Raw genomic sequence first — 27,992 nt, 5'->3', positions numbered from 1 at the left:
AGCTAGTTAGTGAATCTGCAGGCTGACTGGCAGGAAGGAGTCAATGAAGGAAGAAAAGGTAGCATTAAGTGTTGTTTTGTTTTTCTGTTATAAGTTGGGCCAGAAGAGAAGATTAAGGGAAAGAAAGGAAACTGGAGAAAGAGGAGAACAATAATAAAGAAGTCAACTGGGAAGGATGACTCAAAGTGTTCAGTAGAGAAAACAGTATAAGTGAGTGCATTCACATGTTTCCTGATAGCAGTTTCTATATATATCAGACCACAACAAAAGGGCTTGCGTTTTGATTTTTTAAGATATGTCAGACAGAGTTTCTCAAACGTAAGCTGCTGGGGAAGCCTGTCTGAAAACCTGCCTGTGTGCCTTTGGAAATGTGGACTTTTCCTAATATATCTGCTTGTTCTTTTATTTTAGAATAAGACAGTCGTATTAAAACAATACTGGATCAGGCTAAACAGCTATGTAGGGATAGAGGGGGGTGGTAGAGTGTTGCCCCTCAAAGAAACTAGTTTGGGAAATATCTGTTCCTATTTCTATTATAAACTTATATTCATCAACAGAGCAAATGAGATTAAACTGCATATATTCAGCTGAAATGCTCTTTCTGGTGATAGTGGACATGTAGTAGGAAGCTTCCACTGAAAAAAAGCGCAGTTAGGAAAGGTCCCAGAGTTGTGCTGATCCTTTCAGGACTCCTTAAATGTTTGTTTCTTTCACTGAGAAAATTGTTCACTGGGCCCCATTTGCCATCCTTGCCTACTCACTTATTGTTGGTTGTGCTCGAGGACTGCTAAATTAGGCCTTTAATTTTAAGATGAACCTACCGTACTAAGGGGTAATCTGATTTATGTGAAGATATTTTTTCTAGCAAGTTTAGTCCTGATATAAATCCAGAATGGCCTGACTGAATGTATAGCTCCAGCTCCTTAACTGCATTCAGAAAAGATAGATCTCAAAATGGTTCTATCTACCCTTTTGTGATCCTAATCATGAAGTGAATATTGGGTAGCTCTGCTCTTTATCCAGGACAGCAGACTTAGAGCTTCTCTAACATATAGGAAAAGAATTGCTATACTGGAGCAGACATTCATCTCCTATTTTGTCTCTGACAGTGTTCAGCATAGTGCTGGCTTCAAACATCACCCTGGGCCTATTACACCAAACTGAGTAAGTGGAGCGCAGATTACTATGGACATTCTCTTCTTACCCCTAATGGTTCCTTATAAGTGGGAAGGAAATTGTAGTGATCACCAGGTTCAGCTGACACAGACTTAGATGAATAAAAAGAACTACACACTTTAATTTGTGGCATATGAACGACACACCATCTGCAGAACCTTTTGCCTTTCTCTCTGACTAACAGCTCTTAGCTAGCTAGCTGTATATGCACATGCACACACCATTAAATATCACAATAAGTACACAGTGAGGATTCACTCAAAGTACTAGACTAGAACAACATCTTGGTTTTCCACAGTTTCATCCATAAGCAAGATGGACAGGAAGAATCCTCCTTGATTTATATGGTTTCAAGTAAGCTTTCCTAATTCTATTGCTTGCTTTTGCCCTGCTTCACAATGAAGAGTTAATTGCACCCTTAAAAGAAAAGTGAGCTTCTAAATCAAAAGAATACATTTAAACCTATTAATTTATATACTGCACTTATGTACCTACCTGAGGGGCCATCTCTCCCCATGACATACTGCCAACATTGCTATCAGCACAGGTGCCTGAGATGAATTTCTTTCATTAAAAGAAGACAGAGGGCTACTAGCTGGGCCTTTCTCTGTCAGAGATCCAAAATTGTGCAACTTCCTTTGTTCTCCACTACCCCCCGACTGAAATAGTTGGGAGCTAGTGATGTGGGTATACTGTAAATTAAAAGATTCATGTCAAAGACTAAGTGTGTGGTTCCTAGGGCAGAAAGGCAGTTTTTGTAGGAAGCTGGCTTCATTCCTGCTGACTTTTTTGGACAGGCCTGAGGGCTTGGGCGGGTCTATGCTAATGAATCACCCTTCCTGCTGGTGTAGACAAGGAGCAGGACTGGTGTAATTTACTTGAAACTGTTGTAAAACAACATTGTGTTATGTGTCTATAGCAACCCCACAGTAGCCATTTGCTCAAGGTAAACAGGCTTTTATCCTGTTTATCAGTTGCACGGGAAAAGAGTGTAGATTGATAGATTGTAAGGCTGGAAGGGACCTCAGAAGATCTTTGGGAAGATGGATACATATTTGTCTCTCTCCTTGGATAGAAGAGAACCATCCTTTCTGTAATGGCTTCCAAAAGTCTATCAGTGGTGATTCTGCAATGTTTACCACACAGTTCTTTGCATATAATACATGCATCTTGAGGAAAGACTACTGATGAAAGCTTAACACAATCAAAATGAAATCTTAACCAGTTCCCAACCTGACATCCCACAAAGAACACTGGGGATCCATTTTTATCATCCATTTTGATGGACGTACCTTATGACACATCAGGGTGGGACTGCCTACCTGAATCTAATATTGAAGTCACCTAGTTCTTCTCTTTATAGCTGTGCTAATTAAAAGTGTTTCCAGGCAAAGAGTGAGAAGTATGTGAATAGTAAGGGGGGGGGGGGGGGGCGGGAGGGGGGGAGAGCAGGGAGAAAGGGAATACAGCAATGGGTGCTTCACATCAAAAAGTTTTAGCAAGTGTACATCCAGCCTGGAACTTTAAGTGGGTAACGATGTGAATCCCTTTTCCTCTAACTGCATCTTTCTCGGCCTCCTGTTTGGTTTAAATTAAAAATGTCATCTGCTATAAAAGGCTGAAATACATCATGTCACACCGTTAGTCTGTTCGGTTACATGGGCTAAAACCATTTAAATGTAAAGAGAACGCACATGTCTTAGAGTACAAAATTTATTGTTGTAAACAGGACAGCAAGTAGGGGTTAGCTCCAAAATGCTGTTCCAGTTGCACTTAGTTTTAAGGAAATTGTCTTTTTCATTTTGTTTCTCCAAAAGATGGATACTGCTTAGGTGTACTCTAGGGCAAAGGTATCTTGTGATCGTTTTGGGGGCTGTTTGTATTTTTTTCAGATTTGCTGTTTTTGTGGATTTTGAGTTTAATTAGTAAACATAGGACTTGGAACACGAGCAGTTTGTGTCTTTATTCAGACGAATCACTGTGGATGTGTCAGTCAACATCACTCGTAAATCTTTATGCAACATAAACTACATCTTTTCCAGCTATGTATGGGTTATGTTACATTGTTGTCCCAAGTATCAGAAAAGCACTTATGAGGACAAAGAACAAACTTAGCATTTTGGCCTTTCTTTTAAGGGGTTGGTTACTATCAGAGACCAGACTTGATGGACCACATGACAGTTTTATGTATGACTAGGCATATATCAAGGAGCAGGATGAAGGCCAGACTTCAGGATGTGGACTCTATTTTGGACAGCAGTGACTGCAAAAGAGACTTAGGCATCCTAATAGGTAAATACATGAATATGCTATAACTAAAATGGCAAATGCAGTCTTGGGTAAATAAATAGGGAAATACTGACTGGAGGAAGGGAGTTATAATTGCCATTTTATATGGCATTGAGTACTGGGATACTGATATCTACTTCTGAAAGGATATGGACAGATTGCAAAGTGCTCAAAGAGCAACTGGAATAATTAAGAAGTCTGGACACCTCCTTTGTAAAACTAAACAATAACAGTCAGTTTAGATAATCTGAAAGAATGCTAAAAGGTGTCTTGGTCATGGCATCAATGTATATACATGATAAAAACATGTCAAAGCAAAGCACATACTGAAATCTAATTGACAGCTGAAGCTAGATAAATTCATACTAGCAATAAGTTATGGATAATTAATACTGAGATGAATTAACAATTAGAATAACTTACCTAGGGAATGTGGTGAGTTGTCCAGCGCTTGAAGGTTCATATTTGTCTAAAAGATATGATACAGCTCAAGGTCTGGACTTGATATGGAAATTTGTGGGCTGAGTTCCACAGTTAATCAGGGGAGCAAACCAGATACATACAAGGAATATGATATAGTATGATACAGTTCAGACTTTCCCTGTCCCTAGACAAAGGGTGCATGTTCTCTCATCAGCACCTTCTCCAACCTGAATGAGCGGAGGTGAGCACAGAGAGTTCCAGTTCTTCCATAGAACTATGACAGTTCTGCTTTTTCATGGTTTGCAACATGTCTCTGTGCATTGCAAACCCAAAACACGTTTGCTAAGACTGAAGACTTCCCTAAGGACCAGCTCTCCTCCCAGTGAAGATGCTTCATGAATTTTCAGTTGAAAAGTCCTTAAAGTTTTATATTGGAACAGCAGTGAGTCCATGGTTTAGATTTAATGTTGTTTAGTAGCTCACACTGAATATTACTCCTGGAAATCTGCTGCTTCAGGGCATCCTGGCGAATGCTTTACATTCCTTTATCAATTATGATACCAGCAAAAAAATGGAAAAGATCCTGTCATAATACCACAGAATTTCTCAAATACTTTGATTTTAAAGTCTTTGTGACTCCCGCTGGAACATTTTCCCAAGCTCCTTTAAATATATTTTTGTAGTTTTACCAAAGGATTTTGTGCCATCGGATAGTCACTTGATGCCTTCTTATTTTCCTTATTGACTGAAGATTTTCCCCCGCTCCTAATTTCTTTTTTTTATTTTTCCCTCTTTGTTTACTATCAATAACAGCATGATGAAAAAAACAAAGCAAAATATAAGTATACAAGTAAACTTCTGCATTTTACATTTTTTCAAAGAATAGCTGGCATCTCTGCTATTGTCATAAATCCCACAGATACAACTGCTGGAGTAATTGTTCTTTTGAAATGTAAAAAATGAACAGACTGGGAAGTGCCTTGTAAATAGGCCTGTGTGAAGCTGCTAGTATTCAATTCGGATTCGGTTGATTTGGGGGACAGTGATTTGATTCGGTGATTCAAATCGCTGTCCTGAATTGATTTGGCCGGATCTGATTTGGAGACTTGGCTGCTGCCAAATCTCTAAATCAGCCAGGCCAGGCCCATCATCCATCTGCTCTCCCAGCCCAGCAATGGCTGCCCTGCCTGCCCCAGCTCCCGGCTCTTTGGGGGAAAAAAAAAGCCGCGACTCAATGGGTGCTGTCGGGTGAGGGGCAATCCCCACTGCCTCCCACTGCATGGGGGGCTCTGCCATGAGCCCCCAAACCCCCCTCACTCCCTCAGAACCCCCCAACAGGTGCCCCACCCAGGCCAGCTCCGTCCCTTTAAGAAAAAAAAAAAACCCAAACCCCAGACTCATCGCTCCTGCCAGTGAGAGGCGATGCCTAGTGCCCTGCACCACATGGGGAGCTCTGCACAAGCCCCCTGAGGCCCTAAGGCCACTGCAGGAGCAGTGAGTCCTGGGGCTTTTCTTGGCTTTTTTTTTTCCCTAAAGGGCCAGAGCTGGCCCAGGTGGGGCACCCGTGGGAGGGCTGGGGGAGTGAGGGGGGGGTCAGGAGGCTCGTGGCAGAGCCCCCCCATGCAGCGTGAGACAGTGGGTGGCAGCGGGGATCGTCCCCCCACCCGGCAGCACCTGGTGAGCACCAGGGCTTTTCTTTAAAGTACTGAGGTGGTGCGGGCAGGGGCAGTTATGGGGGAGTGGGGAGTCAGGGGAGCGGGGGCAGGGGGCCTGGCAGGGGTCCCCCATGGTCCCCTCCCCCACCCCTAGTACTTACCAGCTCAGAGTTGGCTGCAGCTCCCTGTTGCATCCACTGGGGACTGCCCGAATCATCAGTAATATGCTACTGCACAGTACTTAGGCTACTGTGTAGTAAGCATCACTAAAATCCCATGTGCTGGGATTTTAGTGATGCTGTGCAATAGCACCAGTTCCTGTGCATTGATTTAGTATTTGGTTAACCATAGGACTTAAACCACAGTAACTATGGCACATTAAGGAATATGGCACGCGCAGTGTTTCTTAACTCATAACTTTTTAAGGATCATTTTTCCCCTGCTATGCATAGGTTCATAAAATCTATTTATTCTGTTTTTCAAAAAAATTTAAAGTGGTGACAAAAAAACAGAGAGAGAGAGTTATGATTTTGTATACAAACAAGAAGGAAAACTCAAACAAGGAGACTTGATTTGTGAGTCCTTTTATTTGTAAAGTCAAAATATAAAATTGAGCAGGATTTTATATCGCAGTTATCCATGCATGACATAAGTCATTATATTTTGTAACAAAAAAAGGTGAGATTTCCAAAGTTTGGATTATTAAGACTGCAAAAACCAGTATGAACCTGGACAAGCTGGCTTGAGAACTTGGCCAATACTATTCTGTGCTCATGATTTTGAGGTTCTGTGTGTGCTATTTTTTAAATGTCATTTTATATTTTATTGTCTTGCTGTAAAGCATTTGTAACATATAATGATGCAAGTGGCCAGCTGGCTGCTAATGGTAACAGCATACTTTACTGAAACCATTGTCAGAAGGGCTATTGAAGGCAGATGGCCCTTTCTTTTTTTTTTTTTTTTTTTTTTTTGTGCCATTAGAGAGCTTACCAAGGACAGCTATCTACAGACATCATTGTAATAGGAAGAACAACTTCGCTCTATTGACTATAAAATCTCACAGAAAAAGGTTTTGAAAGTAATATATTAATATGCAGGACTAGTAGAATGATTATAACAAAATGTAGTTGTGGTTAGGTTAAATGAAGATCTTTTACATTATCTTGGCAAACATTCTATATGGTTATGGTATATGTTATCAGGCTTTCATGCACAGAGCTATTAGTTATCTTAAGGGTAGGCACAGAAACTATGGTGGGTTACAAATGTAACCACTTGTTTCATGCTCATACTGAACGGAACTGATATACAAATACAGGAGGGGAAAACTAACTCCAATTCAGTTGATCTTTGGAAGATTAATTTTTATGATAGTATCATTGAAGCATGCTCTTCAGTTTGATAGCCCAGATGCACATTTTCCTGAATAACAAAATTTTCATTGGGGTGCTTTTTTAAAAAATATTTCTAGAGCTATCAAAAAAGTAATATTGTCATGGTTTCAAATGCTGCTCTATCTTATATTTAAGTAAATGGCTAACTTTTAAATATTGGACCACATTTTGGATGCATAGTATTTATCAGCTCACTCTTTTAGTGGGCCAGCTGTTTTGTTGTTGACTAAAAAACATTTTCTAGTTTCATATCTCTTCATACCTTTAGGGTCACACACTGTCATTAACAAAACTCCTTTAATTTCAGTACCAAAAGGCTTTTGCCCTTAATCTTAAGAAGTGAAAATATCCTGGGGCCCTGGCAGACACTACACTTAAAAAGCAATTAACCTGTTAATTGTAGCAAAAGTAACAACCCAGTCACACATTCAGGCAATTAATAGCACAGCAAAACAAGAAACCAGATGCACAAATATTCCAAAAAATATGTGGAATAACTTTGTGGCTCATTTCCATCACTCCTGGAACTGAATGTGTGGACAGCCCTGCCATGTAACCTGATGCCAGCTGTGTGGCAGGGCTTGGTTGACAGCTCCCCTTTGTGTTGGCAGGCTGTCTGGTGTAACTACTAGCCATTTGTTTGCAGGGTGTTGAGTCAAGGGGCTGGGTTGCAGGGAGCCAGGAGGGACTCCCTGTGGCCCAGCAGGTTAATTGCCTTGCCCTGCAGCTCCTGGCAACTTGACACTTCCAGGCCATCAGGATCCTGGGATGGGGGAGAGGTTCCCTGATTCCAGGAGCCCCATGCACAGGGACCTTAAAAACCCACATGTACAGCCCGGCTGAACTCAACTTTCTGACATCCCTTGTGCGTGGGGACTCCAGGATCAAGGGATTTCTCCTGGATCCTGGGGCCCTGGCACACCAGGACTTTTAAAAAACTATGGGCAGCTGAGCTGCACACAAGGTTTCCTGACACCCCAGTGCACAGGGCTCTAGGTCTGGCCCCTGTGCAGTGCCAGGGCTGGGGCACACGATCCACTGATTGATGTTCCTAGCCCCAGGACAGCAGTGGAATCTCCATCTGGTCTCAGTGTGGTCCTGGGGCTGGGACTCGCCATCATTTGGTGGTGGTCCCAGCCCTGGGATCACAGTAGAGTCTTGAAAAGGCTCTGGTACTGCCCCAAGGCTGAGACCAACCATCAGCTGATGGTCAGTCCTAGCTCCAGGACTATACCACTTCATGCCAGGGTATGATCCTGGGCTCCCATTGTACCAGCAAGTAGTAATAGCATGATTGGGATCTGATTTCAAAATTAGGCTTCTCACTATGCCTGTTTGACATGACGCATCCCATTGTGCCATTAAATGAATGTGTGTTAGGGGCCTTGGCCACAGTTTGAGTTGTATGAGATACCTGTGTTAGTTGCTGTTCATTTTTTCCTCATCAATCCAGTTTGGAGTCCTGGTCATTCTTTTCAGCTTAAGCAGTCACTCCTATTGAGCTGTGGGGTGACTTTCTAACATGCATAAGTAAAGAACTAATACCCAAAAGACTCACTTATTTTTGTTTAGCTCTGGTCTTCAAAAGTTTGACCCAAGCCCTCTATAGCCAGAATGCAGGGTCCTACAGCTTGTTGTTTCTCTGATGCATTCATGTTTGTTTACACAGAATGTACAAAGTCCTGTTTCCTTGCACACAGGAGGAGTCAAGCTACAGGACATAGCTGTTTGTTCACAACTGCAAGCCTCGTTTATCCAATATTTAACCTTAAATCTCTTTCTCTTGCTTTCCCCCCTTCCTCATAGACATAGAATCATAGAAAATTAGGGCTGGAAGGGACCTCAGGAGGTCATGTAGTCCAACCCCCTGCTCAAAGCAGGACCAGTCCCAAATGATGCAGTTTACTGCTTCCCTGGTATCTTCTGTCTCCTTTCTTCTTTGTGTTTTTAACATACCCCAATGTACTGAACTAGGTTGCCTCCCCTCAAACAATCCACAAAGAATCCCTATATATAGTTCAAATTCCCAAATAGTCACACATTTACCTTCATATTGAGCAATGATTTGTGACTCCTTAGCAACAGGCCTATATTGTACTTTGTTCCATGAGAGAGCTCAGTGACTTCGTAAAATTATCTTAAATGAAAGGCAATGGTTATAACCCCCAATATGAATGAGATTTAACTCACCATGTAATATTTATTAAACATCAGTAATGTGCTCAGAACAGTGTGCACCACAGAATAAGATGGTGGGCCGCATATTCTTCTGCACTAGGGCTTTGCTCAGTAGGGATAGAAATGGCTGAATTGTTTTCCCCCAAAAATGTCCTGGGGGGAGGGGAAAAGTAAAAAACAAAAATGGTACAAGTTCAGCAATATGAAAACATTCTGAGTTTATCTTGGACATGCCACATTGGTAATATCCAAAACAAATCAAAACTGAAATATTCTAAATCTTCTGTTCCATATTTTTCTTTAACATGTTCAATATTTTTATTCAAAAGATATTGCTGGGGCAGGGTGGGGGAAAGGGAGGAACTCATCTGGGTTATGAAGTGAATGCAGTGGACATAATATGCCTTGAATTTATTAAGTTTTTTTGATACAGGCCAACATGATATTCTTTGTAAGTGAACTAAATAAATATGGGTTAGGTCATCTTATTGTTAGTTAGGTACATAATTGGCAAATATAACTGCAAAGAAAGAGTAACAATAAGTGGACAAATGGCAGGAAGTTTCAAATGCAATTTCTGCAGGGGTCTGTTCTGAGACCGGTTTTGTCCAACATTTTTAATAAGATTTATATATTGGAATAGAAATTCCTGATCAGATTTCCAAATGACACAGCTGGGAGGGCTTACAAACACTTGGGTGAATAGGATTAGAATTCAAAAGGATCTCAATTAATTGGAGAATTTGGCACTTGGTAACAGACTGAAAGTGAATAAAGACAGATACAAGGTGGTATGCCTAGTAAAGAAGAAACAAATGCGTAATTACAAAACGGGAAATGATTGGCTAGGCAGTAGCATTGCTGAGAAATATGTGGGGCAGAGATGCAGCCAACAAGTTTTGTGCCCTGGTTGGAATAATCACTGGTTTTTCACACAGTAGGCATACATTAATGAGAAGAAATAAACAATTAACTTTATTATGAAGCAGCAGACAACCTCTGCAGACCCTTGGTCTCTCTCTAACTAGCTAACTAAACTAAGGGACCCTCTTCCACTTACCACATTCCTCAGTCTCCTTAGTTAGTAAGCAACTTTAAAATATAAAAATATCACTATACTGGGCAAAACCACCAGGGACCTGGAGGTGGAGGGGCTGCTGCATGGTGGAGACTGGAGGAATGGCATGGGGATGGTGGTCAGCCTTACCTGGCCCAGAGGCTCAGATTCTGGCTGCTGCTGTGTTGTTGACTGCCTGCCCCTGGCTACTGCTTCTGCAACATTGGCCTGCTGCTTTTGGAGCTAAGGCTCCCTGTGGTGCTGCCATTCCCATGCCTCCTCTAATTCAGCACCCAGGGCTGGTGACCCACTTGCCCACCCAAGCTAAGTTATGCCACTGTGTTGGGGTCTTGATGAATTGCAGACTCAAAATGGCAATTCAATACACTGAGGTGTAATTGCCAAAAATGTAACTAATTTTGGTTTGTATTACTGGCAGTAAACATTTAAAATGCAGAAGGTGCTAGTACTGTTACTCATTGCTTCTTAGGCTTTAGCTGGCGGGTTGTTCACAATTCTGGGCTCTGTAATTTAAGAAGGATGTGGAGAAACTGGAGAGGATATAGAGATGAGCAGCTAAAATGATAAAGGGGCTGGAGTGTAAGGTGTATGAGGAAAAGCTGAGAGAACTAGGTATGCTAGAACTAAGTATATTTAGCTTGGCAAAAAGGATATTAAGAGGGGCATGATAACAGTTTTCAAGTATTTGAAAGGCTGTCATAAAGAAAAGGGGAGAACAGCTGTTCTTCCTTGCTACAGAGGGCAGGACATCAAACAATGGGTTTAATCTGTGGCAAAGCAGATTTAAATTAAATATCTGAAAAAAAAACCAAACCCTGTTACCATCAGGATGGAAGGACAGCAACAAACTGCCCATGAAAGATGTGGAATTGCTTTTATTGGAAAATTTCAAGAAGAAGCTACACAGGGATTTGCTTGTGTTGCAGGGCATATATGTGGGGGGGGGGGGGGGGGGGGGGGAGGAGTGGGATGGAGGGAGTGCAGCTGCATCTCCGTTGCTTCCTGGTCTATCCAGAATTTAAAACCAATTGCCTGGATTTGATGGCAGCATTTCTATTTAGGCAGCAGTGAGGAAGACAACTGACTTCATGGCTCATTATTATAATCTACTGATTCCTCCTAAATTCTGAATCCTGCAGATGTTAATAGCCCTCTCTCCTTTTTAATAGTTTTTAAAGGTTTCACTAATCCAGCTATCCTTCATTCTGCAGTTCAGCTCTCTTTTAACTGCTTCTGGTCATGTAGCTCCAGACAAGCTTCAGACTGCTTTTAACTCTAGCTAGAAACATTAACTCAGGTGTGGAAATAACTTTCAGTGAAGCACTGAATGCACTATCAGTTGATGCACTGTCAAGATACTCAAAAAGGCTAGAATTTGTTTTATGACCCTGAAAGAGATGTACATTTAATACTAATGACTCTAGGACTAGTGAAACATCTTTTGATTATTTTTTCCTAGCTTGTTTTGTTTTTATACATAATATATGGTATAGCAAATTAATGTCCATTCCAATACAGCTATTTGTTTTTTCTTTGATTTTAAATTGAAAAATATAGCCCCAGGCTGCTAGTATATTAGCAGCCTCAAGTTTCTTTTTAAATGGAGAAAAATACATTATAGTATATGTGTTGATGTACCCACATCATCTGAACACACCTCCCCTTTCAAAATCCACCCTTGCTGAGACTGTATGGAAATAACACCTCCTGCATTTGTGTAGGGGGCTAGACTAGATGACCCTTGACTGCCTTTCCAAGCTAATGACTCCATGATTCCTTCAGTAGTATTTAGATTTAAATTCAAAGAAGTTTGAATCTAAAATGAAACGTGTGTTCAACTGAACTGAGCAGTTCATTTGACTAAAAACAGTTTTCTTTTACTTTTTAATTCTCCTGTTTTTTGTTCTTTTGTGTTCTTGCTTTAATTTCATTTTGGTTTGAATCACATTTCCCACTTCTGTAACTAGTCTAGGCAAGGCAAAGTACTTGTTTCCCAAGCATCCTGCTGATGTTGTGCCACTATATATAGAAAGGACTGCAAAGTTTGGGGATCTAGAAAGAAAATGCTAAAGGAAGCATGACTCTAGTTGAGTGAGGTAGGCATTGACTTGGGGTAGGAAAGTTGACTTCCAGTCTCTGGGCTGTTTGTACATTTAGCATTGAACAGTGGTGGAAGAAAATACAGGAACATCCCCTTTCCATCTGGGGCATCCTCTTTCCATCTGACTGCATTTCTCACTGCAATACAGAATTATATTCTTTTTTCCCCCTCTCTCTTTCTCTGACCCAATGACATCTGTATTCCCTTTTGTATCATGGCACAGCTTCAACACGGGCATAGAGAATGCCACCCCTGGTGACTTCAGTATTTTTGTGGGACCTGTGAATTTGAACCTTCCTCATCAGGATGACTAACCATAGTGAATCTGGGTTCCAGCTGAGGTCTTTAAGCAAGGCACTATCACTTTAAACATGGGGTAGAATCACCATCATCAGCCTTGGTTTTAAAAGCAGGTAACATGTAAATATGACTGGGATGACTGAGTTGCCAATGCCCAGGAGAGGGTTTCGTGTTAGGAATCTCATCCATACATAAGGGCATAATTTAAGAGCTGTTTGTGAAAATCAGTTTCTCCCCCAGATTTCTACAGTCCCATGTGCAATATTCCTGGCCCTATTTCACTGCCTTAAGCAGTTCCTTGCTCTGCATTATCTTGCCTGAGCCCATTCGTTCTCTATTTTTCCATTTTCAGAATGTGGATATGCTACTTCCTTTCTTTTACTTTGCCTGTTTTGGTTATATGGATTATAAACTCTTTATGGATGGGGCCTGCCTCTTCTGATGTGTAGGCTCTGTGTCTACAATGTAGCTTTGATCTCTGCAGGGGTCTTTAAGGTTACTGTACTTGTAAGGGTTTTTTTTAATGCTTGGGATTTTTATACATTTGTTCCAACTTGAAATATACCTTATGCTCCTGAATACCATCTAGTTTCTTGGCATTTATACCTTAAACAGCACACAGCATTCTGAAATGGCTGCAATTTCACTGGCATAATAGCTTAGAGTAGAATGAATTAAAAGATGGATAGTGATTTTTTTTTTCCCCCCTTGATACTGGCTTGAGATTTGGAAAGCTTCTTGAGATCGCGATCATGTCCCACATGTACAGTAAAGCAGATATCATGCTCTGGGATGCTTTAAAATATTATTATTAATAATAATAAAGTACAAGTTGTTTCAGTGGACATATTGCACGTCTCTTGCTATTCCATTCCCAAATCTTGAGCAGAGATTGGTGGTTGTGCCAAATGTTGTGTTAGTGTTTATTAGTTAATTATTTAGCTCAGGAAGGTATGTTAACTTTATTAATAATGAATGTGCATTGTGATATGTTTCTGTGGGAGCAATAAATTTCCATTATTCTAATTCTTAGGTTAAATTGCACTTAGCATTTGCATTTAGTGTGGTGTTTTTGTTTAGAAAATTAATTGCAAGGTCATCCATTAACCCTCAGTGAAAGAAATAGCGTGGTTTACAGATAGTGGGAGGGAGAGAGAGACCAGTGTGTTGACTTTGTAAGTTGTTGAGTCATCCTATACCTTTTCCACATTATGCATGCTTGGATCTCTAAAAAGATTCAAAATTATTGATAAAAATGGAAATAGCATTGGGTTTTATGAAGACTTGATTCCTTTTTACAAAAAAAGCAAAGCAAAACAAAAACCAGGGCTCTGAGGCTTAGATTCCACTCTGTCTAGTTTTGTAACTAGTTTGGTAGCAACAGTTCATAATGCTTCATTTTGGCTTTATATTTTGGCTCCAGCCAGTTTTGAAACCAGTAAGAATTTTTGGGATAATTTTTTTCCCAAAAAGGGCTCCTGACTAAGCTGGAATTACCTGTCTTCACTCTGTCAAAAAGTGAAGCAAGATTGTGTGTGGGGGGCGGGAGGGAGGGATACATAACATGTATCCAAATGTTGTTTGACACCTATTCAGAATACGTGGCATCTGCAAAGTTAAAGTGTATTTTGTGGAGGCAGGTGTTTCTTACAAGAGTTTAGAGAAAGGAACACTAGATCATTTTCTAGCAATAAGGTAAACATCAAATGGTTTGGCACACTAAATGTCTTTGGGTTTTACCCAGCCCTATTTTAAATATTTGGTTTTCTAGAACATATATCCTATAAATAATGTAACATTCAATACTCTGCAGGAAATATGGTGAATTTAAAATATTTATCACATTGTACTTTCTCACTATGCTTTTATTAACTCTAATAATTGCGCTGTAAAATGAATGTTCTTCACTTGCTAAAGGTAGCATGAGTAGGATTGTTTCCCCTTCATCAGAATGGACTTTGGATGCAATTATATACATAACACACCTCTGCTAAGCTAGTTTTTAAACAAACAATTTGCCCTGGGCTGCACCTGCAGTGTAGCTGTTTCTATCAGTGGGGAGGTGGGAAATCACATTGGTAAAATATATTTTCTACACCTCTTAAATTCTGGTGATGAATCTCTGAATAATGGTGATCTTCGGGTAATATTTGTTGTTTTTTTCCAGAGGAGATTTTATTTCAAGCAAAAGGTCAATAACATAAAAATACTCTGTGCTCTTTTCGTATTCACCAAAAGATAATTTTGTTCATCGCTGCGATTCAGTGGCATTACAGGTTATTACAGGTTATTGAATTAAAGTCGTGATGCTAAGTTAAATTTCTCAGCTAAAGATACAGGAGCACCAGAACAGACCTTCTATTTAAACCTGGATGATTCTTATTCTATTCTGTTCCATGTAGGATCTTGCGCAGTCCTCATCACCAGAGTGAGAATGATCGGAACTTAATCATTAAACATTTTTGGATCTGGCCGTGAGTGCCTTTTAGTAGTATATATAAAATAGCAGGGTTGGAAGGGACTTCAGAAAGCTGTCTAGTTTAACACCCTGCTCAAAGAAGGATCGTTTCTGAGTGAACCATCTGAGACAACTATCCATATATCTGCTCTATCTTAAACTTCCAGTTTCCAAGGATAGAGACTTGAGAACCTCTCTGGGTAGTTGTTCCAATGCTTAACCATCCTTATGAGACAATTCTTTCTTATCTCCAACCTAAATTTCCTCTGGTGCATCTCTGAATTCATTGCTTCTAGTCCTGTCCCCATCACCCACAGAGGAAAGTCTATCTCTAATCACTTTATAATCTCCCTTCAGGTATTTGAAGACTGTTATAAAATTTCCTGCTCACTCTTCTTTTCTCCAAATTAAATAACCCTTGTTCTTACAGTCTCTCCTCACAAGTCATGTCTCTCAGGGCTCTAATCAGTCTTGTTCCCTTCTGCTGGCCTCTTTCTAATTTTTCCACATCTTCCTTGAAGTGAGGAGTGCAGAACTGGACACAGTACTTCAAGTGAGGCCTCAGCAGTACTAAATAGAGAATCACTTCCCCTGACTTGCTAGTGATACTCCTAGTCATACAGCCAACTATGCAATTGTTTGTTTGTTGTCCACTGTAATCCCTAGGTCCATTTATGCAGTGCTGCAGCCTAGCCTGTCTATATTTGTGTATGCAATTGTTCCTTCCAAAGTTTAGGACTTTGGACTTTTTTCCTTTTTGAATTTCATTTGATTTCTTTTTTCTGTTTTTGACCATTTTCCAGTTTATTGAAATCATTCTGGATCCTAACCTTTTTCTCCAGAGTGCAAGCAACTCCACTCAATTTGGCATTGTCTACAAATTTGATACGTGTGTACTGGTCTCCACTTCCAAAGCATTAACTGACATGACTACTTTTGTCATGGATTTTACTATATCCATATGTGTGCAGTAAATTGTGTGCAGTGTAGGATCTTATTTTGATAGGTTATATTGTTGCTTTTTTTGGTAAATTTGAACTTTAACCACTACCTTGCTTTACTTTTGTAGTATGGTTAATTGCATTCTGAGGTATTAAATATTAATTATTCTAAGGCGATTGGTTTGACCATTTAAGCACAGTCGGCTTAAACATAGGGTTAAGATTTTTCTTTGCCTAGATGAATTGTTTAATTTGTCTATACAATCTAAAGACTAATACAGCATGGCTAGTTGTGTCTCTTTTGACTAAATAGTTTTACCGTTGGAAAATGCTAATTTGTTAAAACAGAAACTTCCTGTGAAACTTCATAAGGAAAGGAAGGAAGGAGAGCAGCAGACTAACGACCCCACACTTTAGAAAAGCAGACTTTGACCACTCAGGCTAGGGACAGACATTAAACACAAACTGGTTTAAGTGATCAGAAACTGGTTTAACCCTGTAACAGAACAGATGTTCAATGCACATCAACCAGTTTGAAAATGGCTGAAACCGGTTTGATGTAAACCTAGTTGAATGTAGTATCCGACTTAACTGATTTGGCTCAAACTGGTTTATGTAATGTCTGTCCCAGACCCCTTGCTGGTTTAAGATAAATCAGAGTCCCCCCCCACCCAGCATCCTGGCATGCTCTCTGGCTGGGCAGGGCTCTCTGCTCCACAGCAGAGCTGGCCCCTCCCCTCTGCTGTCTCACTGGAGCTCAGCAGTCTCTGCAGGCATCTGCCTGGCTTCTGCTTCCCCTCTCCCCTCCCCACTGTGTGCTAAGCAGGCATTCCCCCATCCCTCACAGACAACTCAGCGTTAGCTAGCAGACCACATGCTGGCTACAGTCTGTTCTGTGGGAGACAACAGAGGCAGGCAGGCTTTTTGGAGCTTTTCAACAGGTAGCTTAATGTCCTTCCTTGGAAAAGCTTTTTAACATCTGTTTGCTCCCCCCTCCCCGTCACCACTCTCTGCTAAACAGGAATTCCCCTCTCCCCTCTGCCTTTCGGAGAAGGTGTCTGTATTAGCTAACAGACCACATGCCGGGTCCATGCTGAATCAACAGGTAGCTGGTAACGTCCCTCTGTTTTCTTAATGGGGCGATAAACACTGAGATGGGGTGACACTGTTATCAGCCCTCCCCACCCCTGGCTTGCTTGCCTGTCAGTTTGCTGCAGGGGGGGAGATTGAAAAGCTCTGTATCAGCAACAGATGCATGCACTACACACACACCCTTTCTCTCAGTGGGGGCTAGCAACACTCCTGCCCCTTGAACAGCAAGCCGGGAAAAGCCTGGTACTGTGGGCAGGCTGGGGGTTTACACCCCTCCCTAATCGGAGCCTCCTGCTGGGACCTGGCCACACCCTCCTCAGCTCAGCTCTGCAAGGGAAGGGAGGGCTGCACTAGCACCTCCCCTGGCTTCCAGCCTGAGCCACTGCAGGCATGTGCCTGAATTTCCTCAGTCCAGAGGGATTGTCTGTATGGTTGGAAACTAGTTCACCCTAGTCAGGTTAGACTAACCTGCAAAGGTTGAATCAATTCAGGCTTGGGCTTTTTGTATGTCTATCCCTAGCCTCAGGGAACTGGGAATCCAGTCTGAGAGGGAAAGGAGTCCAGGAGAGCTGGCTGTACTTTAAAGAAACCTTATTCAGAATGCAGGAATGAATCATCCAAATGTTCAGGAAGATTAACAAGTATGGCAGAAGTCCAGCTTGGCTGAGCGGGGAACTCTTCAGTGAGCTAAAACATAAAAAGGAAGCTTACAAGAAGTGGAAACTTGGGCAGACAGCTAGGGAGAAGTATAATAGTATTGTTCAGGCATGGAGGGAGGAAATAAGGGGGTGCCTGTAGACATGTGGGGATGCTGCTCTTACCTACTATAATTACAATGTATCAGAGTGAGTTTGATGGAGCATGCTAATTAGCACGCTCCCACAGCCTCTGCATCAAACAAGCTTTACTTAAAGCACTGCTGCTGCCATTATGAAGCACGAAGTGCGGAATACACGAGACACTGTGGGTGATTTAAAGGCTGCCTATACATGCTGGGGGCCTGCTTCAATGCACTAGAAATTTATCATGTCAGAGCAGACTCACTTAATTGAGCTTGCTAGAGCACAGAAATTGATGTGCTCTGGCAGCCTTGTGCATAATGTGCATCAGCGTTTCATAGATGTTAGGGGCTGAAAGGGACCTTAAAGATCATCGGGTCCAACCCCCCTGCACTTGGGCAGGAAAGACAGCTGGGTTCAGATGACCCCAGTAAAGTGGGCATCAGGATGCTTTTTGAAGATTGCCAAGGTAGGTGACTGTACTACCCCTGGGTAAAGCCTGTTCCAAACCCTCAACACTCAACTTGTAAAGAAGTTTTTTCCTTACCTAGTCTGAAGTGATGTGCAATCAGTTTGTGCCCATTGTTTCTTGTCCTCCCCACATCTCTGTGGTGACAAAATGGCAGCAGTGTGTTTTGAAATAAAAATGTTTGAGCTTTAGTGTAAAGCACCCCGCTGCCATTTTTGCAGCTCAGGGATGTGTGACAACATTGATACATGTGATGCAGAGAAGCTTTTAATTAGCGCACCTCACTAACTAAAGTGCCTGGCACCGTGCCGGGAGATGTGTAAAAATGCCCAGCGTTTCTGGGAAGCTCCTTAATCAAAGCACTCCTGGCATTCTACTAGTCAGAATACTCTACTAATTGGAATTTCCAGCTGGCTGGCCAGACACGGGGGGGGGGGGGAAGCTTGCACGCAGTGGCCACCGCCACCACTCACCACCCTGCGCTGCTGCTTCTCTGCGTAAGGCCACTGTCAACCCTGCACCCCCTCCTCCCCACTTTGCATCTGGCCAGAAACCCCTGTGTCTCAGGTAACCAGCATTTTTAGATCACCAGCAACTCCCCCACCCCCATTCCCCACTCATGCATGATATCAGAGCTTGTACTGTGTAGCCTGGGTGTACACAGGTTTGTACTTCCCTCTCCAATTGAGGGAATTATTGGCAGGGCAGTGTGCTGTGGAGGGACACAACAGCCCAGTGGCCATCTCCGTCCCCTATAGAGTCAGGTCCAGTCAATCAGTTACTTAACTATATACAGATTTATTATCACAACAAAACTACTAAAGGGTAAGGACATATATATATAAAATCTAGGTACAAGTTTACAAAACAATAAACCCTATAATATATATCTATAGATATACCACACCCAGTTTGGGGAGGGGGGACCTCCCCTGTGGGGACACTTTCTCTGGGGTAACTTATTACTAATCTGCAGTCCCGCTCTGTCCCTGCTGGGTTTTCCTGCCACCTGACTCTGCTGCCTCTGTCCTGGCTTAGGGCCACAGGCATTGCTGTGTGTAGTGGATGCTTCACCTTATGCTAGGGGTTGGTGGCCTGGACAGCCTTGTGCAGCACCAGGGCTCAGTCTGCTCCTGGACCCTCTGAGCAGTGTCATCTGCACTGAACTGCTGCCCCGTGTCAGCAGCTATAGACCTGAGCCACCTCAAGTGGCTCCCAGGGTCTGTCATCCTCCGTGCAGCGTCTCCTGCACCGACCTCCCAGCCTCATCCTGGGGTTGAGGACCTGAGTGCGCTCCAGGGGCTCCAAAGATCCTGCTCCATGTACCAGCCTGTGCACTGTGTCTATGGCCACACACCAGAGGTTGCAGGCCCAAGCCGCCTCGCGCAGCTCCCAGGGTCTGGATGCTGTGCTCCGTGTTGCGCACCAAGAACCTAACAGCTGGAGCCATCCCCTGCTCCCCACTGATAGAAGTTTTCAGGGGCTCTTCCTGGGCTACTGCTTTGCCCTGCTGAGCAGCATTCCTCAGCTCTTCTAAACACTACTCTTCTTTCTTCTCAGTCCCTGATGCATCTGCCCCTGGTGCTGGGCCAAGCTCTGAAAGGTAAGCATGCTACAACTCTGTGTGTGTGTGTGGGGGGGGGGGAGGTTGGGTTTTTTGTATACGTTTTTTGACACTGATCTGTAAATAGTTAAACATCAGTGGGAGTCCCTGATCTCTGCTTTGCTGTGTAGGGGGGGAGGTGAACTTGCCTTATGCTAGGCAGTCATGCTCCCACAGCACACTCACACCCACTAACATCACTTCAATTGAAGAGGGGGTGCCTGCTGCATACCACCCGGGCTACACTTGCAAGCAAACTAAGGAAGTTTGGGTTGGATGAATAGACTGTAAAGTGGATAGAAAACGGAGTAGTAATCAATGGTTCAATATGAAGTGGAGTGCCACAGGGGTTGTTCCTGGGGCTGATTTTGTTCAATATCTTCATTAATAGTCTAGCAGATAACAGAACAAGGAGCAATGGTCTCATGTTGCATCAAGGGAAGTTGAGGTTAGATATTGGGAAAAACTTTCTCACGAAGAGGGTAGTAAAGCACTGGAACAGGGACCCTAGAGAGGCTGCAGAATCTCCGTCTTTGGAGGTTTTTAAGATCTGGCTTGACAAAGCCTTGTCTGGGATGATCTAGTTAGGGATGGTCCTGCTTTGAGAAGGGGTTGGACTAAATGACCTCCTGAGGTCCCCCTTAACCCTAATTTTCATAGATTTCATAGACATTAGGGCTGGAAGGGACCTCGGAAGATCATCGAGTCCAGCCCCCTGCCCAAAGGGCAGGAAGTCAGCTGGGGTCATAGGATCCCAGCAAGATAAGCATCCAGTTTGCTCTTGAAGGTGTTCAATGTAGATGCTTGAACCACCTCTGGTGGCAGGCTGTTCCAGACCTTGGGGGCTTGGACAGTAAAGAAATTCTTCCTTATGTCCAGCCTGAAACAGTCTTGTAGTAGTTTATGACCGTTCGACCTAGTCGTCATCCCTTGGGGCACTCTGGTGAAAAAACGTTCCCCCAGATACTGGTGGTCACCCCTGATAAACTTATAGGTGGCCATCAGATCACCCCTGAGCCTGCGCTTTTCCAGGCTAAAGAGCCCCAGGGCTCTCAGCCTGTCATCGTAGGGTCTGCTTCCCTGACCTCTGATCATGCGTGGCTCTTCTCTGGACTCTCTCAAGCTTCTCCACATCCTTTTTGAATTGTGGACCCCAAAACTGGATGCAGTACTTCAGCTGCGGCCTCACCAAGGCCGAGTACAGGGGGAGAATGACGTCCCGGGTTTTGCTTGAGAAGCATCTATGGATGCAAGCCAGCATTTTGGTCGCTTTACTAGCCGTAGCATCACATTGCAGGCTCATGTTCATCTTGTGGTCAATGATGACCCCCAAGTCTCTTTCTTCCATAGTGCTAGCCAACATAGCACTGCTGAGCCTATAAGGATGCTGTGGGTTTTTCTTCCCAAGGAGGAGAACCTTGCATTTATCGGCATTGAACACCATCAGATTCTCATCCGCCCACTTGCTGAGCCTGTCCAGGTCAGCCTGGATTACCCGCCTGTCTTCTGGTGTGGATGCTTTGCCCCAAAGTTTGGTGTCATCGGTGAACTTAGCCAGTCTGCTTCTGACTTCAGTGTCCACATCATTAATGAAGATGTTGAACAGTATGGTTCCATGAAATATTTTGGCTTGCATGAATATTTTTGTCATCGTTTCTCAGCCCAGTATAAAATTCTAGGCCTCCCTCTTTCACCCTAAAATATTTTGGTTGTTAAAGCAGTCGCCTGCGATGGGAGACTTAGATTCAACTCGGGGGACTTGTTGGTGAGGCCCTAAAGGACCATGACTCCAAAGGGAGGGGAGTCCAGGAAGAGTGGTTGCTTCTCAAGGGAGCCATCCTAGATGCACAAGCTAAGGCTATTCTGCCTTGGAGGAAAGGCAGCAAGAGGGCACAGCAACCCCCTGCTTTCCAGGGAACTAGCAGTCCTCCTGCATCTAAAAAGACAGACCTACAAAGGATGAAGGACACGATCCACCTCCAAGGAGGAATACTCTGCACTCATCCAGAACTACAGGGAGCAAACCAGGAAAGCCAAGGCTGCAATGGAACTCCAACTGGCTACAAGTATCAAGGATGACAAAAAGTCCTTTTTTAGATATGTGGGGAGTCGGAGGAAAAGCAAGGGCAACAATGGACCTCTGCTAAACCAAAAAGGAGAACTGATGACCGACGCCCAGGAAAAAGCCAGCTTGCTAAATGGGTACTTTGCATCAGTCTTTCACAAGTCCCATGGGACACCCCTGCCCATTACAGGACAGGGATGCCTAAGTGAGGGTGGTTCCTTGCCCTCCATCAATGCTGACCTTGTGAAGGAACAGCTTGAGAGGCTGGACACCTTCAAGTCAGCCGGCCCTGACAATTTACACCCCAGAGTACTCAAGGAGTGGGCTAGCATCATAACTCAGCCCCTGGCATGGATCTTCAAGAGCTCCTGGTGCTCTGGTGAAGTGCCCGATGATTGAAAGAAGGCCAATGTGGTGCCTATCATTAAGAAAGGGAGGAAAGTGGATCTGGCAAACTACAGGCCCAGCAGCCTGACTTCTATCTTGGGGAACGTCTTAGAAAAAATCATCAAGGAGGCCATTCTTAATGGACTGGCCGATGGAAACACCCTGAGGGACAGCCAGCATGGGTTTGTTGGAGGTAGATCATGCTTGACCAATCTCACTTCCTTTTACAACTAGGTGACCTATCACCTGGAGAAGGGGGAAGAGATTGATGTCAGATATCTTGCCTTTAAAACTTCGATCTGGTATCCCATGATCACCTTTTGGCAAAACTGGCCAACTGCAGCCTCGGGTCCACCATGATCTGCTGGCTGGGGAACTGGCTCCGTGGTTGGATCCAGAGGGTGGTAGTTGACAGAAGTCAATCGTCATGGTGCCCCGTGACCAGTGGGGTCCCTCAAGGCTCTGTCCTTGGACCTATTTTGTTCAACTTCTTCATTAATGATGTGGACATTGGAGTCAGAAGCGGACTGGCCAAGTTCACTGATGATACCAAACTTTGGGGTAAAGCATCCACACCTGAAGACAGGGGTGCAATCCAGGCTGATCTCGACAGGCTCAGTAAATGGGTGGATGAGAACCTGATGGTGTTTAACACTGAAAAATGCAAGGTTCTCCACCTTGGGAGGAAAAACCTGCAGCATGTCTATAAGCTAAGCAGTGCTACGCTGACTAACACTGCGGATGAGAGGGACTTGGGGGTCAGGATTGACCACAAAATGAACATGAGCCTGCAATGTGATGCTGCAGCCAGTAAAGCAAGCAAAATGCTGGTTTGTATCCATAGATGCTTCTCAAGCAAATCCCAGGACGTCATTCTCCCATTGCACTCGGCCTTGGTGAGGTTGCAGCTGGAGTACTGCATCCAGTTTTGGGGTCCACAATTCAAAAAGGATGTGGAGAAGCTTGAGAGAGTCCAGAGAAGAGCCACGCGCATGATCAGAGGTCAGGAAAACAGACCTTATCATGAGAGGCTCAGAGCCATGGGACTTTTCAGCCTGGAAAAGCTCAGGGGCAACCTGATAGCAACCTATAAGTTTTTATAAGGAGTGTTTACCAGGACCTGGGGGAACATTTGTTCACCAGAATGCCCCAAGGGATTACAAGGTCAAACGGTTATAAATTCCTGCAAGACCATTTCGGGCTGGACATAAGGAAGAACTTCTTTACTGTCTGAGCCCCCAAGGCCTGGAATGGCCTGCCGCCAGAGGTGGTTCAAGTACCTACTTTGAATGCCCTCAAGAGGAACCTGGATGTTTTTCTTGCTGGGATCCTATGACCCAAGCTGACTTCCTGCCCCTGGGGCAGGGGGCTGAACTCGATGATCTTCCGAGGTCCCTTCCAGTCCTAATGTCTATGAAATCTGTGACACTCCTTTTTCTGACTTGGGCAGAGAAAACAGACCTTATGATGAGAGGCTGAGAGCCACGGGACTTTTCAGCCTGGAAAAGCTCAGGGGTGACCTGATGGCCGCCTATAAGTTTATAAGGAGTGTGTTCACCAGGACCTGGGGTAACGTTTGTTCATCAGAGTGCCCCAAGTGATTTCAAGGTTGAATGGTTATAAACTCCTGCAAGACTGTTTCGGGCTCCTTTTGTTTTAAAATTTTACATGGAAAAACAAGTTATAAATTTAAGCTGAATGAAGAATAATTAAATGAATTCTTAGTGAATAATATTGAAACCTCCAACTATTTTGCTTAATGAAATTCTCACTTTTCAACCAGCCTCATAAGAATGCAGTATGTTTGAGGGGGGTTTTAATTACTGAGTCTCATTCATTGTAATGTATTGTACAATGCTGAATGCTGGCTATGTGAAAAAACAGCTATTTCACATACATTACTTGGAAATATATTAACACTAGAAATGTGCAGGCAAATCTTATAACAAACAAAGAAATAGCGTGTTGGTTTTTTTTAGTGTTTTTTTTTTGTAATGTATCCTTTTTTTAAAAGTGGCTACTCTATAGTAATTATGTGCTTATCATTAAGATTTTTTTTTTAATTATTGTTGGTCCCTAATTAGATTTAAATTGACTTTAAAAGATGTTTTTGTTTGGTTTTTTTTAATTCTCTCTCTTTCAATGTTACCTCTAGGTGAAATTAAAGTTATTTGGATATCTTAACTATGCATTAATAATCATAAATATGTTCAAAGTTTTTCTAACTTTAACTTTTACTCAAAAATTCCTTAGTGTATAATGATAGGAATGTTGATCTGAATTATACTTTACAGATAATCTTATCCATCCCCTGTGCTTACATCAGAACCCAGACAATCCCTAACAAATGTTAGATTTGGGATAACAGCAGTATTTTACCTAATTTATTATTATTCATCATATTTGTTCGGTACTGTTTTTTTGTTAAAACAACCATAGTATTGAAAGAGATGTTAGACAAGCTTTCAGGAACAAAATATTCTTCTTCAGGTTCGTTTAGTGTTACCTGATGAAGGGCATTTTGTATCACAGTTAGTTCAATACAAGTTATTACCAAACAAATCCTACTTTCCATATATTCCCTGGACCATCATGGTTACATTACAACACATTTTGAAAGAAGACAGAACACATTCTGTTGCCTTTTTGTTTCAGATTTTCAGCTGAGATCCATCTATATTAATAAAAGGGTGTGTGTGTCAGCGTCCGCACCATAGCTTCAAGAACATGACACCTAGAGACCTGAAATTTTGCATGCATACTAAGGGGACCCTGGGGCATGCACCTGGGTGCTATTTTTTTTATTTGGTTCAAAAAACATTCGTGAATTTTTATTTAATCTATACTGCATAACCCCCTGTGACAGGTCAGCCCCAGAAAGCAGAATAAATTTGCATATGCAAAACATTCTTTAGCAAAGCTCAAAGCTCCTGGCCAAGGTTAACCGGTACAACTGGAGAAGGCTCCGCATTTAGGAGTATTCCCCTAAGGGCTGTGGTTGGGACTGGTTAGCAGGACCTGGGAGCACCTGCAGGTGGAGTGAGGACTTAAGGAAGGTCCAGGGAGAAAACTGTACTGGGCCTTCTCAGGGACTGATTAGGGGTTGTGAGAGGCATTCCTTGTAAGGCAATCTACAAGAAGCAAACTTGCCAGAAATCAGCTTGCAAAGGCTAGAGCCAGAGCAGCTGAGACTCCAGAGCAGCAAGTTGTGAGATGAGAAACAGAGCAGCAATGGCTGCATCCAGAGTAACTGAGACTACTGCATAGCCAGTTGCAAACAGAGCAGCAATGGCTGCAGCCAGGAACCGGCCCTGGAGGGAAAGAGAAAACTCTGCGTTCTTCTACAATCCAGCCTTGGATTATGGTTCTGATCCATTTGTTGCAATTGGCTCAGCGGTAACTTCTTGCAGCCACTGCCTTGCAATGAGACGGAAAGGAGAAGCTCCAGGGATATGCTGCTACAGTGGCAAAGTTCAACTGCCCCAAATGAATGATCCTCCTGAGCCCCTTCATACATAGTTGACAGGCAACACTCCAGATGCACGTCATTTCCAAAGCAACATTAGAAGATCCAACTCATGCTTCCAAACGACATCTTTTGGCACCACAAAAGACATCAGAGAATCTGGTTACATGTCCACATTTAAAGTGCAGAGGTTTATCATCAGATTGGCAGTCTGATGCCACTCCCAAATGAAGAGACCAAATTCCTGCAGATCTACTTCATGGGTGACAATACAAAGCAGGCTGAACAGCATTAATAGTAAATTTCTAGTCCTTGTGGTTTTAGATAAAACAGCATTGCAACAATGTCATTCAAATCAACCTGCAGGTGGCATTGCAGTTGCAAGACATGATACACAAGGAAAACAACTCTGTTCACAGTTTCAAGTGTGCCATGGAGAAGATGACTCCAGAGTATAATGTTGTCATTCATGCAGACAAAACTCCAGCTGGTGAGCATGAGCGGCGCTTCAATGCACCCAGAACATCAGAAGTGGCTGTCATTCTGGCTGGTGAACAACATGGCAATCGAAACGTTGTTTTGCAACTCAGGAATAACTCCCTCAAGAGAATTACTGAGACACGCCAATCATATGATGCACTTCAGTATCCACTAATTTTCTGGCAGGGTGATGATGGCTACCATTTCGAATTGAAACTCATAAACCCAGCAACAGGCCTGCCAACTCAAAAGAAGATTTCTGCCATGGACTTTTATGCCTACAGGATGATGCTGTGAGCTAGAAGTTTCAATTGCGTCTTGCGATGCAAAGATCTCTTCCACCAATTTCCTGTGGACATGTAAGGTGGGCCTTGCTACATGCATGAGCACACTCAGGAGGGTACAAAAGAACACACAGCGGCACCTACTGGCTAGAGGCTGGAAGACCGTGCCCCCTCATGGCAAAGGGGATTAATTGAAAGTCTTTGGAGTCTGGCTGTTTGCACGAACAAAATCCACAGTTGGAGCAGCGTAACTGCAAAGCTCCGCCAATTATAAAACATCTCCAAGTAGTGTTTGTTTAAGGCGCTAAATGGATTTTAAAGCGGCAGAAAATTCCGGGTCATGCAAACACAAATGCAGTTGCATCAACATAAATAGGAAATTTCATTTCATCTACACACGTCCCCTGGCAGTTATGTCTCTGACAACATATAGATATTCACTTATAAATGGAAATGATAAATTTGACTTGAAGTGCATGCATGTCCCTGAAATTAGAAACATATGACTGGAAAGAATCTACTAGAACATGGAATCCAGACCCTTGCTATTACAGGCAACCATGTCCTATGTGCTTTTTCATAAATTTATCAACTTCCATTTTAAAACCAATTACAGTGTATGCCCATTACCCTGTCTAGAAGCTGGCTTCAATACTTCACTGCTCCAGCAGTATTTCCAGCCTAAACTCTCATGACCAGTTAATAACAATTTGTTCCTAGGCCCAGGTTGTCCTTTAGTCTGAATAGCTCTTATTCTCTGGCATTCACCCCACTTAAATATTTACTGCGAATGGGAAGGATGGTTTGAAGTAAACCAACATAAAGCTTTATGGATCTATTTTCAAAAGTATTCATGATGCACATGGTTGAAGCATAGAGCAGGCTGGTAGACTTGAGGATGTCACCTTAGTTAAATCTTACAACACCTGAAAATCTAATACATCTTTTCTTGGCATATTCTTCCTTACATTCCCAATAAATTTTCTGTTTCCTGTGTATCTTCTTCTTTGTGTCTTCTGCTGATAGAATGCATACCTTGCTTTTGTAATGCTTTTATACCTTCCATATGTCTTCTCCTCTACAAGGATAAAAACAGTGTCATATGAGGGTTACTGCTTTCTTAACCAGAGTTCCTACACTTTCCCAGTAATTGTATCATGTTAATTCCCTCCCTAGCACTTGACTTAACACACAAAATGATCCATTTTCCTCCACTAGTTCTTAATTCATTCAAGCTGGATCAAAGAGCATTAATCATTGACAGAAGCCTTGTCTGGATCACAGACCAGACATGAGGCAGTGTTTTTGGCCTAAGCATTCACAGCATACCACAGCTGACACCTAATCCACTCTGAAGAAGTAGTTTGTTCCCAT

At 42.8% G+C, this 27,992-nt stretch overlaps 1 long non-coding RNA gene across 1 annotated transcript; it reads left to right on the top strand.

The window, feature by feature from the left end:
- Positions 1-18: 18 nt before the first annotated feature.
- LOC132250017 (uncharacterized) lies at positions 19-27,606 on the top strand. The gene is made up of 3 exons (XR_009461595.1): positions 19-58; positions 19,894-19,936; positions 25,044-27,606. It is a non-coding gene; the product is annotated as an uncharacterized LOC132250017 (long non-coding RNA).
- The last annotated feature ends 386 nt before the right edge of the window (positions 27,607-27,992 follow it).

Source organism: Alligator mississippiensis, chromosome 4 (assembly GCF_030867095.1).
Source record: "Alligator mississippiensis isolate rAllMis1 chromosome 4, rAllMis1, whole genome shotgun sequence".
NCBI classification, from domain to species: domain Eukaryota; kingdom Metazoa; phylum Chordata; order Crocodylia; family Alligatoridae; genus Alligator; species Alligator mississippiensis.
The sequence above is the reverse complement of the archived record's forward strand: the minus strand, read 5'-3'. Positions and strand labels throughout refer to the sequence as shown.